General features: G+C 35.9%; 1 long non-coding RNA gene across 1 annotated transcript; it reads right to left on the bottom strand.

The window, feature by feature from the left end:
* Nucleotides 1-7,711: 7,711 nt before the first annotated feature.
* LOC143883475 (uncharacterized) lies at nucleotides 7,712-9,767 on the bottom strand. The gene is made up of 3 exons (XR_013252392.1): nucleotides 9,617-9,767; nucleotides 8,421-8,448; nucleotides 7,712-8,311 (listed from the first exon to the last, which is right to left on the bottom strand). It is a non-coding gene; the product is annotated as an uncharacterized LOC143883475 (long non-coding RNA).
* Between the last annotated feature and the right edge of the window lie 2,883 nt (nucleotides 9,768-12,650).

Below are 12,650 nucleotides of genomic sequence, written 5' to 3'. Positions count from 1 at the left end.
GTCACATTTTTCATCCTGCAGAAGTCCAGTAAAGTGGCAGAGTTGGTATTTTTATTTATTATTATTTTGCATTAGTTCAGTTTATAATGATAATGATATGCATATCTCCATCTCCCTTCTCAATATTTTCACCACTTAAAAAGACTATGGCCATGCTTGGCCACCGTGAAAAATATATGGGTAAATTATTGTTACATGCTGCAAATTTGAAAAAATGACGAGAAAATGTTGCCTTTTGAAAAAACTCTACAAAATGCTATTTTATTAAAAGAAGAATTTTTTAGGATGAAAATACCCCTCAACTTACTTTAATCTTTCTCTTCTTGGTTTTACTTCTAGGTTTTACACTCTTTCCTTTCTAGGTCTTACTCCGACGCATTTTGTGTGAAACGACCTCATTTTCCGGCGATAGAAGCCTTCTTCTCCGGCGAAACATCTTCATTTCTCTGGCAGCAGATGCTCATTTGTCCTGAGACGGTAAAGGGATGCAACTTGGGTCTAAAAGAGATGCTATGGCAAAGTCATATGTTTATCATTTTTGTGCTATCCAATGGACATCAAATGATTAGTTATTTTCAGAGAGGACAAAATCCTTATGCTAGAATTTATAGAACCACCCTGTTTCGATTGCAAGAGTGGTCGGTCCAAGGTAGTTGATGTTTACCACCGTCTGATATTTGAATGAGGTCTACTTGATCGAAGGGAAAAAGAGTTCCGAATGTTACTGGAATTAAAAAATTTAGTGGAAGCCAAGACGTCATAGTCAAAGCCAAAAAAACTTAGTTGAAGCCAATCATGTGGTAGTCGAAGCCAAAAAAACATTTGTCGAAGCTAAAAATTACTTGGTCGAAGCAAAAAAAAAAGTTCTGAATGTTACTGGAATTCAAAAGTTTTAGTAACAGCCAAAAACCTGTTAGTTGAAGCAAAAAAATAGTTATTCGAAGCCTAAAAAAAAATTGTCGAAGCGAAAAACAAAACAGCGAATGTAACTGGAAACACATTTTTGGCTTCGACCAAGCAATTTCTGGCTTTGACCAAGTAGTTTTTGGCTTCGAATAACCTTTTTTCGCTTCGAGTACTTGTTTTTGCGTCGAGAAGGAGAACAAACAGTTATTTGAAGCCTAAAAATTTAGTCTAAGTGAAAAATACAACATCGAATGTAGGAAACACATTTTTGGCTTCGACCAAGTATTTTTTGGCTTCTAATAACCTTATTTCGCTTCGAGTACCTTTTTTGCGTCGAGAAGGATAAAAACAGTTATTCGAAGCATTAAAAATTTAGTCGAAGCGAAAAACACAACTGCAAATGTTACTGGAAACACATTTTTGGCTTCGACCAAGCAATTTTTGGCTTCGACCAAGTATTTTTTTGGCTTCGAATAACCTAATTTTGTTTCGAGTACTTATTTTTGCGTCAAGAAGGAAGAGATCTCGAAACCCTTTTTGAGAAATATTTGAGAAGGAAGAAGGCCGATGGGTCCAATTTTGTGCATTTCAAGCAAAAAACACCAAAAATTTTCTTTTGCAAATGCAATTTGGAAGCCATTAAATAAGGCAGCAAACAACTGCTTATACATTATCAACTACTCTCTTCAATGGTAAAGTCTGGAGCAAAAGCTACACAGAAAAACTTAAGAGGTTTTACATAAACATTTAAAACAAAAAAATGGCATATGTTTATGGCAATTGATGAGCCTAGCCAGCGCACTTCTTGCAGCCACAGTGCCTCATAGTGTCAACACATCATACCTACTACCCTGGAAATAGCAACTTGCCCAATGTTCCTTTGGCCAATGTTCAATTATATATTTGTGTGCACGTTCATTCCTTGCTTTAATTTTGTTCATTTTATCTCTAAAATAGCTCTCACGCAACGCCTTTGCAGCAGCCTAGAAATACGCATAAAGCATGTCATCCTTAAATTTGACGTAAAAGTTAGCGCTGAGATGATGCATGCAGAAGCGATGATATGAGTTCGGTAGCACCGTAGGTACTGCTTTTATCAACCCCTTTTGTCGAACGGAGTAAACCGTAATAACTTTATCTTCTGATGACATGATACTGCGACGAAAGTGTGTTAAAAACCAATTCCAACTATCATCATTCTCTCTTGGTTCTTGATCGACCGGTAGACATCTTTAAGGTAAGGTCTGCTTTTCCTTTTAAAACAAAAACATAATTATAATTAGTCAGAAGCTAGGAGAAACACATATGAAAAAAAATATAAAAAGATAGCACACATATAGTAAATCTTGAAAGTAAACGAACCTTAGTCCCAAAGCCCCAAATTCAAACCCTGCAAACAGAATTGGCATTAACATAAAACCCAAAAGCCAAACATGGGAATTGATCAAAATGAAGAGGGGGAGAGTGCAATTTATACTGAGGTGTCAGTATGTGATGGTGGTGGTTCTTGTTTCTCTTCTAATTCCATCTATTTGGGCAAGGAGAATGAAGTTGAGGATGAAAAATAAGTGAATTTATTTAGTAAATCGGCCCAGCATATGTTCTGTAAGACACCAAACATTGAACAACAAGAAAATGAAACAACCCCAAATTAACACCCAAAACCCTAAAAAAAAATGCTTCAACATAAACACCAAACCCACAAAATTCGGCCATGAAAACCTCAAAATCATAATTAAGATAAACCCTAACCCACAACCAATTGATCAAAAATCCATAGAGAAATGTAGGGAAAAAATGCAAAACAAGTTACTCGGAGCCAAAAAAAAATAGTAGAAGCGAAAATTTGTATTCAAAGGCAAAACAAGTTAGTCGAAGCAAAATGTAAGTTATTTGAAGCAAAAAAAAATGCTACTCGAAGCCAAAAATGATAGTCGAAGCCAAAAAATGCTAGTTGAATTTAAACAAAAATTTACTTGAAGCTAAAAAAGTTGACTCGAACCAAAAACAAAATTTTCTTGAAGCCAAAAAAGCTAGTCTAAGCAAAAAAAATTGACTCCCTAAAAAAAGTTACTCGAAGACAAAAACAATATTTACTTGAAGCCAAAAAAAAATTTACTCGAAGCCAACAAAAGTTACTCGAAGCTAATAATAATTTACTTGAAGCCAAAAAAATCTAATTGAAGCAAAAAAAAGTTACTCGAAGCCAAAAAAAAAAGAGTTACTCGAAGCAAAATTTTTTTTACTTGAAGCCAAAAAAGCTAGTCGAAGCCCAAAAAAAACTGAGTCGAAGCCAATAATAATAACTCGAAGAGAAAATAAAAAGTAGTCTGAAGCTAATTTTTGGCCTCCGGCAACTTATTTTTTACTTCGAGTAGTCCTTTTTCTCTTCAATTACCCTGTTTTTGGCTTCGAGTAACTATTTTTGGCTTCAACCATTATTTTTTTCTCTTCGATTACACTCTTTTGACTTTGATTAACTATTTTGGTTTGGAGAATGAGGGAGAGAGAGGTCTTGAAGGTACTAGAGGGGCATTTTCGTCCTTGAGTTCCTCTTTTCTTTAAATATAACATTTATAAGGGTTTTTGAAACAACCAACACTTTTTGGTCATTTTTTCAACACTACAGCACGTAACAGTAATTTACCCAAAATATATTCCATGAAATCTTTGTGGTGCCAGTTCTGAGAGAGACAGAGAGACTTGAGAGCGTGGGGAGAGGGGACAATGAAAAGCTCCTTAATCAATGCACTATATCTACTCTACGCGATCAATGCGCTCACTCTTCTTCTGAGCCCTCTCACACAGTTGGGCCCATGAATATTCCATGCAATAATTTTTCATGGTGGCCAAACATGGCCTACATGTTAGAGATAGACTTCCCTGCCCCACTTACTTTTGATCTCTTTGTACTTGTTTTACGTAAAGGACAAACTACCCAATGGATGGCACATGCTTAACTTTAGGGTGTCTATATCTACCAACTCATATAAACATACATAGGTAAGAAATTGATAGTGACACCATAAATGTAGGCATTTTGAACCCAGCAGTGTGGCTATTTTGGACGTGAAGTTGGTCATTTATATGCAAGGAAGCGTAGGAGCATCCAGCTCATATATATAAGAGGAACTATACAATGACTATCTGTTATGCCCAAAATTGGTAACAGATGAGGCAGTGACAAAGGAGCTGATCTAGCAGGTCTGAAATGTCCAAACTAGTCAGAGAGCTGGGCCCTGCAGAAGGGAGCAAAAGGTCAGAAAACCAATCCGGAGTCGTAGCTCCGGATGGGCCCTTCGACACTCAAGTCAGTAATGGGCACAGAAAGATGAAACCAAAAGCTGGGTAAAATAACTCTTTGGGATTCGGTCCCTTCTTTGGTATTTGTGAAGGCTATTTATAGTGAGGGCCTTGGGTATTAGGTAACGTGCCCCGGTAACGTGCCCCCGGGACAGGTGTCAACTTGCTAGTGTGCCAAACCCCATCTCTTCTCATTAGATTACCTCTTTACCCCTAGGGCAGGTATCAGCTTGATAGTGGGCCATCACCTGGGCCACGTGTCGACAACTGATTGGGGGTTACTTTTCCTACCCCATCACTATTCATAATATTTCAAATAGGGAAGTGACATTCGCCCCTTTTACTTCCCTGTGCTACCCCTTCTAGTGCATATATTACTACTCTTTTTTAGACTACATGGTGTGGCCCAGGGAAGGAAAAAGGAGCTAATATATCATTTCCTTTCAAACAGTATGGAAAACGACGGTTTTGTTATAGGATTGTTCCAATCGGGCATACTAGTATGCTACTGAAGGAGCGGTACATTGGTTGTCTGGGATTTTATTAAAAAAGAAAAGATATGATTGTCATGAAAAGGCAATTGTTAATACGATGTTACATACGTGGCATAATATGAAGGGCTGTTAGAGACTCCCTAACACTGATTTGTCTTCCTATATCAACATATTTACATACTACTACTCACCTTATTTTACACTTTTTTCTTATTAGTTCTTTGATAGTAGGGTTGCAACTCAGGCCGGACGGCGTGGGTTTTCAAGAACCCTACCCTACCTGATATTTCTCCCGGGTCGAGTCAAGTTTTTGTGGGAATACCAAGATTAACAAACCCGGCCCTTCTTCCCTCATCTCTCATCCAGGATTTTGAGGAAATCCAAGATTCTAAAATCCGAGTACACAAACGGCCCTTAAATAAGATAGTTTCTCGGGTTGATTAAGGCTAAATTGTGTTTTTAATGTTTAGCTTAGACAGTGGCTAATTTCAAATATCATTGAAAAAAAAAAAAAAAAAGAAATCTTCACACAAAAAATCTCTACTTTTAAGTCATCAATTGTATAAATTTAAGAATAAAACTATTTGGTCACAGCACTATCTTTGATGACCTAGATGAAACAGAGTAGTGCGATTATAAAAATGCGGTAGGGCGGATATGAGTCCCTTCCTTTTATTTGTAGTCCAACGTGGAGATTTGGATGTAGTGGCTAGGAAAAAATAGTTGAAATTTATAAGAGGAAATTATATTTGCAGTCAGCCAAATGCTCCAACATGTGGCTCTAAAGAGGCCTCGACGTGGCTATTTTTAATACCGTGCGTACCGTTGAAGAGTGTATTCAGAAACCTCCAATGTCATTTCTGATAAGTGTTAATAGAAATGGTATTTCCACCCTCTTTTCCAGCATTTATCTTTTCTCCAAAAAAAAGAAAAAAAAAGAAAAAGAAAAGAAAAGAAATATATTCACTTTAAGAAAAGAGAAACTAAAGGGAGTGAAAATACTAGAAAAGAGGGTGGAAATATAATTTCCCCAGCTACTAAGAGGCAATAATTCATTTTTTAATATGAATTGTTGAGACTTGAGAGTGACTTATCATTGATGCTATCTGTTCCTATGTATTCTTCTCCCTACTAAAACCGGTTTCTTTCATTAAAAATCAAGGGTTTTTTGTTATTTTTGAATAACTATTGAAGTTATTTTTTATACTGCAACCATGGCTTTAAATTTCGACCGAAATGATTTTGGATTTCAGTCGAGACCGACACAGAAATCACATATACCTTAAATGGTATTTTATTTCGTCCGAAACTTCGGATTTTTGGTCGAAATTTCGTTTTTGTCCAAAATTTCACCCAAAAACCAGGTTTTTTAATTAATTAAATATTTTTCCGAAATTTCGGCCTGACTTTTGTATGGAATACAATATTGTTTATCAATTTCGATTTCGGTGGGGTCCGAAACCGGTACCGAAACCGAAATTTAAAACCATGACTGCAGCAGACAAATTGCACCCAGAATCCAATTAGATTGCACGTCTGAACTATCTCGAAAGCGATCTTATATTATTTTAATTTTATTACCTGTTTAAAATAAATAAAATTAAAAAAATCACACAGCATTCAGCTCTTAGATAAACAAAGTAAAAAAAGAACAAAAACAATAATAATAAAGAAAGTGAAAATATTAAAAAAAATAAAAAAGAAGAATAGAAAGAAATGAGAAGCAAAGGAGACAGAAATTCCGGCGATTTTACTCCTCAACTTACTTTAATCTTTCTCTTCTTGGTTTTACTTCTGATTTTACACTCTTTCCTTTCTATGTCTTACTCCGACGTATTTTGTGTGAAACGACCTCATTTTCCGGCGAAAGAAGCCTTCTTCTCCGGCGAAACATCTTCATTTCTCCGGCAGCAGATGCTCATTTGTCCTGAGACCGTAGGGATGCAACTTGGGTCTAAAAGAGATGCTATGGCAAAGTCATATGTTTATCATTTTTGTGCTATCCAATGGACATCAAATGATTAGTTATTTTCAGAGAGGACAAAATCCTTATGCTAGAATTTATAGAACCACCCTGTTTCGATTGCAAGAGTGGTCGGTCCAAGGTAGTTGATGTTTACCACCGTCTGATATTTGAATGAGGTCTACTTGACCGAAGGCAAAAAGAGTTCCAAATGTTACTGGAATTTAAAAATTTAGTGGAAGCCAAGACGTCATAGTCAAAGCCAAAAAAACTTAGTTGAAGCCAATCATGTGGTAGTCGAAGCCAAAAAAACATTTGTTGAAGCTAAAAATTACTTGGTCGAAGCAAAAAAAAAAGTTCTGAATGTTACTGGAATTCAAAAGTTTTAGTAACAGCCAAAAACCTGTTAGTCGAAGCAAAAAAATAGTTATTCAAAGCCTAAAAAAATTTGTCGAAGCAAAAAACAAAACGGCGAATGTAACTGGAAACACATTTTTGGCTTCGACCAAGCAATTTCTGGCTTTGACTAAGTAGTTTTTGGCTTCGAATAACCTTTTTTCGCTTCGAGTACTTGTTTTTGCGTTGAGAAGGAGAACAAACAGTTATTTGAAGCCTAAAAAATTTAGTCTAAGCGAAAAATACAACAGCGAATGTAGGAAACACATTTTTTGCTTCGACCAAGTATTTTTTGGCTTCGAATAACCTTATTTCGCTTCGAGTACCTTTTTTGCGTCGAGAAGGATAAAAACAGTTATTCGAAGCATTAAAAATTTAGTCGAAGCGAAAAACAAATCTGCAAATGTTACTGGAAACACATTTTTGGCTTCGACCAGGCAATTTTTGGCTTCGACCAAGTATTTTTTTGGCTTCGAATACCCTAATTTTGTTTCGAGTACTTATTTTTGCGTCAAGAGATCTCGAAACCCTTTTTGAGAAATATTTGAGAAGGAAGAAGGCCGATGTGTTCAATTTTGTGCATTTCAAACAAAAAACACCAAAAATTTTCTTTTGCAAATGCAATTTGGAATTCATTAAATAAGGCAGCAAACAACTACTTATACATTATCAACTACTCTCTTCAATGGTAAAGTCTGGAGCAAAAGCTACACAGAAAAACTTAAGAGGTTTTACATAAACATTTAAAACAAAAAAATAGCATATGTTTATGGCAATTGATGGGCCTAGCCAGCGCACTTCTTGCAGCCACAGTGCCTCATAGTGTCAACACATCATACCTACTACCCTCGAAATAACAACTTGCCCAATGTTCCTTTGGCCAATGTTCAATTATATATTTGTGTGCACGTTCATTCCTTGCTTTAATTTTGTTCATTTTATCTCTAAAATAGCTCTCATGCAACGCCATTGCAGCAGCCCAGAAATACGCATAAAGCATGTCATCCTTAAATTTGACGTAAAAGTTAGCGCTGAGATGATGCATGCAGAAGCGATGATATGAGTTCGGTAGCACCGTAGGTACTGCTTTTATCAACCCCTTTTGTCGAACGGAGTAAACTGTAATAACTTTATCTTCTGATGACATGATACTGCGACGAAAGTGTGTTAAAAACCAATTCCAACTATTATCATTCTCTCTTGGTTCTTGATCGACCGGTAGACATCTTTAAGGTAAGGTCTGCTTTTCCTTTTAAAACAAAAACATAATTATAATTAGTCAGAAGCTAGGAGAAACACATACGGAAAAAAATATAAAAAGATAGCACACATATAGTAAATTTTGAAAGTAAACGAACCTTAGTCCCAAAGCCCCAAATTCAAACCCTGCAAACAGAATTGGCATTAACATAAAACCCAAAAGCCAAACATGGGAATTGATCAAAATGAAGAGGGGGAGAGTGCAATTTATACTGAGGTGTCAGAATGTGATGGTGGTGGTTCTTGTTTCTCTTCTAATTCCATCTATTTGGGCAAGGAGAACGAAGTTGAGGATGAAAAATAAGTGGATTTATTTAGTAAATCGGCCCAGCATATGTTCTGTAAGACACCAAACATTGAAAAACAAGAAAATGAAGCAACCCCAAATTAACACCCAAAACCCTAAAAAAAAAATGCTTCAACATAAACACCAAACCCACAAAATTCGGCCATGAAAACCTCAAAATCATAATTAAGATAAATCCTAACCCACAACCAATTGATCAAAAATCCATAGAGAAATGTAGGGAAAAAATGCAAAACAAGTTGGTTGGAGCCAAAAAAAAATAGTAGAAGCGAAAATTTGTATTCAAAGGCAAAACAAGTTAGTCGAAGCAAAATGTAAGTTATTTGAAGCAAAAAAAAATACTATTCGAAGCCAAAAATGATAGTCGAAGCCAAAAAATGCTAGTCGAATTTAAACAAAAATTTACTTGAAGCTAAAAAAGCTGACTTGAAGCCAAAAACGAAATTTTCTTGAAGCCAAAAAAGCTAGTCTAAGCAAAAAAAATTGACTCCCTAAAAAAAGTTACTCGAAGACAAAAACAATATTTACTTGAAGCCAAAAAAAAATTTACGAAGCCAACAAAAGTTACTCGAAGCTAAAAATAATTTACTTGAAGCCAAAAAAATCTTATTGAAGCCAAAAAAAAAAAAAAAAAGATAGTCGAAGCCAAAAAAAAAAAAAAGTCACTCGAAGCAAAAAAATTTTTTACTTGAAGCCAAAAAAGCTAGTCGAAGCCCAAAAAAAACTGACTTGAAGCCAAAAAAAAATATATTAGTCGAAGCCAATAATAATAACTTGAAGCGAAAATAAAAAGTAGTCGGAAGCTAATTTTTGGCTTCAAGCAACTTATTTTTTACTTCGGGTAGTCATTTTTCGCTTCAATTACCCTGTTTTTGGCTTCGAGTAACTATTTTTGGCTTCAACCATTATTTTTTTCACTTCGATTACACTCTTTTGGCTTTGATTACCTATTTTGGTTTGGAGAATGAGGGAGAGAGAGGTCCAAACCGTTTTCAACAGCAAGAAGGAAACCCCAACTTTAATGGAAGATTGGAGGAGGAAGAGGCATAGAAGAAAGCAACCCTAGGTGTTCATAAAATAAATTTACACCACTTCCTTTAAAAAAGTAACAATGAGGGAAAGAGAGAGAGAGAGAGAGAGAGAGAGAGAGAGAGAGAGAGAGAGAGAGAGAGCTTTTACGGGAGAAGATTTCGCCGGAGAGGAGAAGTCTCGCCAGAGAAGAGAAGAAAACGTTGGAAAACCCTCTTTCTCGTTTGCTATAGTAAAAGGTAAAGGTAAAACGTAAAATTGAAAGGCTAAAGCTTGAAGGTACTAGAGGGGCATTTTCGTCCTTGAGTTCCTCTTTTCTTTAAATATAACATTTATAAGGGTTTTTGAAACAACTAACACTTTCTAGTCATTTTTTCAACACTACAGCACGTAACAGTAATTTACCCTAAATATATTCCATGAAATCTTTGTGGTGCCAGTTCTGAGAGAGACAGAGACTGAGAGACAGACAGAGAGACTTGAGAGGGTGGGGAGAGGGGACCATGAAAAGCTCCTTAATCAATGCACTATATCTACTCTACCCGATCAATGCACTCACTCTTCTTCTGAGCCCTCTCACACAGTTGGGCCCATGAATATTCCATGGAATAATTTTTCATGGTGGCCAAACATGGCCTACATGTTAGAGATAGACTTCCCTGCCCCACTTACTTTTGATTTCTTTGTACTTGTTTTACGTAAAGGACAAACTACCAAATGGATGGCACATGCTTAACTTTAGGGTGTCTATATGGTGTCTATATATACCAACTCATATAAACATACCCGTGTCAGCTTGCTAGTGGGCCAAACCCCATCTCTTCTCATTAGATTACCTCTTTACTCCTAGGGCAGGTATCAGCTTGATAGTGGGCCATCACCTGGCCACGTGTCGACAGCTGATTGGGGGTTACTTTTCATACCCTATCACTATTCATAATATTTCAAACAGGGAAGTGACATTCGCCCCCTTTTCTTCCTTGTGCTACCCCTTCTAGTGCATATATTACTACTCTTTTTTACACTACATGGTGTGGCCCAGGGAAGGAAAAAGGAGCTAATATATCATTTCCTTTCAAACAGTATGGAAAACGACGTGTTTTGTTGTAGGATTGTTCCAATCGGGCATACTCGTATGCTACTAAAGGAGCGGTACATTTGTTATTTGGGATTTTATTAAAAAAGAAAAGATATGATTGTCATGAAAAGGTAATTGTTAATACGATGTTACATACGTGGCATAATATGAAGGGCTGTTAGAGACTCACTAACATTGATTTGTCTTCCAATATCAACATATTTACATACTGCTACTCACGTTATTTTACACTTTTTTCTTATTAGTTCTTTGATAGTAGGGTTGCAACTCAGGCCGGACGGCGTGGGTTTTCAAGAACCCTACCCTACCTGATATTTCTCCCGGGTCGAGTCAAGTTTTTGTGGGAATACCAAGATTAACAAACCCGGCCCTTCTTCCCTCATCTCTCATCCAGGATTTTGAGGAAATCCAAGATTCTAAAATCCGAGTACACAAACCGCCCTTACATAAGAAAGTTTCTCGGGTTGATTAAGGCTAAATTGTGTTTTTAATGTTTAGCTTAGATAGTGGCTAATTTCAAATATCATTTAAAAAAACCAAAAAAAGAAAAAGAAATCTTCACACAAAAAATCTCTACTTTTAAATCATCAATTGTATAAATTTAAGAATAAAACTATTTGGTCACAGCACTATCTTTGATGACCTAGATGAAACAAAGTAGTGCAATTATAAAAATGAGGTAGGGCGGATATGAGTCCCTTCCTTTTATTTGTAGTGCCTAGGAAAAAATAGTTGAAATTTATAAGAGGAGATTATATTTGCAGTCAGCCAAATGCTCCAACATGTGGCTCTAAAGAGGCCTCGACGTGGCTATTTTTAATACCATGCGTACCGTTGAAGAGTGTATTCAGAAACCTCCAATGTCATTTCTGATAAGTGTTAATAGAAATGGTATTTCCACCCTCTTTCCCAGCATTTATCTTTTCTCCAAAAAAAAGAAAAAAAAAAGAAAAAGAAAAGAAAAAGAAAAGAAAAGAAATATATTCACTTTAAGAAAAGAGAAACAAAAGGGAGTGAAAATACTAGAAAAGAGGGTGGAAATATAATTTCCCCAGCTACTAAGAGGCAATAATTCATTTTTTAATATGAATTGTTGAGACTTGAGAGTGACTTATCATTGATGCTATCTGTTCCTATGTATTCTTCTCCCTACTAAAACCGGTTTCTTTCATTAAAAATCAAGGGTTTTTTGTTATTTTTGAATAACTATTGAAGTTATTTTTTATACTGCAACCATGGTTTTAAATTTCGACCGAAATGATTTTGGATTTCAGTCGAGACCGACACCGAAATCACATATACCTTAAATGGTATTTTATTTCGTCTGAAACTTCGGATTTTCGGTCGAAATTTCGTTTTTGTCCAAAATTTCACCCAAAAACCAGGTTTTTTAATTAATTAAATATTTTACCAAAATTTCGGCCTGACTTTTGTATGGAATACAATATTGTTTATCAATTTCGATTTCGGTGGGGTCCGAAACCGGTACCGAAACCGAAATTTAAAACCATGACTGCAGCAGACAAATTGCACCCAGAATCCAATTAGATTGCACGTCCGAACTATCTCGAAAGCGATCTTATATTATTTTAATTTTATTACCTATTTAAAATAAATAAAATTAAAAAAATCACACAGGATTCAGCTCTTAGATAAACAAAGTAAAAAAAAGAACAAAAACAATAATAATAAAGAAAGTGAAAATATTAAAAAAAATAAAAAAGAAGAATAGAAAGAAATGAGAAGCAAAAGAGACAGAAATTTCAAGAGAAGGTTGCCTCTTGAGGCGTGACCATGGAGCGTGTAGAGATGGACCACTGGGCCTGTATTTTTGTGGACTTTTCTCCGCATCCAGGGCTGATCCAAAAATGGATATTTTACAACCCGTGCACT

This window comes from Tasmannia lanceolata, unplaced genomic scaffold (genome assembly GCF_043159265.1).
Source record: "Tasmannia lanceolata isolate RefF3 unplaced genomic scaffold, GAP_Taslan_0.1 ptg000008l, whole genome shotgun sequence".
In the NCBI taxonomy this organism is placed as follows: domain Eukaryota; kingdom Viridiplantae; phylum Streptophyta; class Magnoliopsida; order Canellales; family Winteraceae; genus Tasmannia; species Tasmannia lanceolata.
This window is presented reverse-complemented; position numbering and strand designations above follow the sequence as displayed.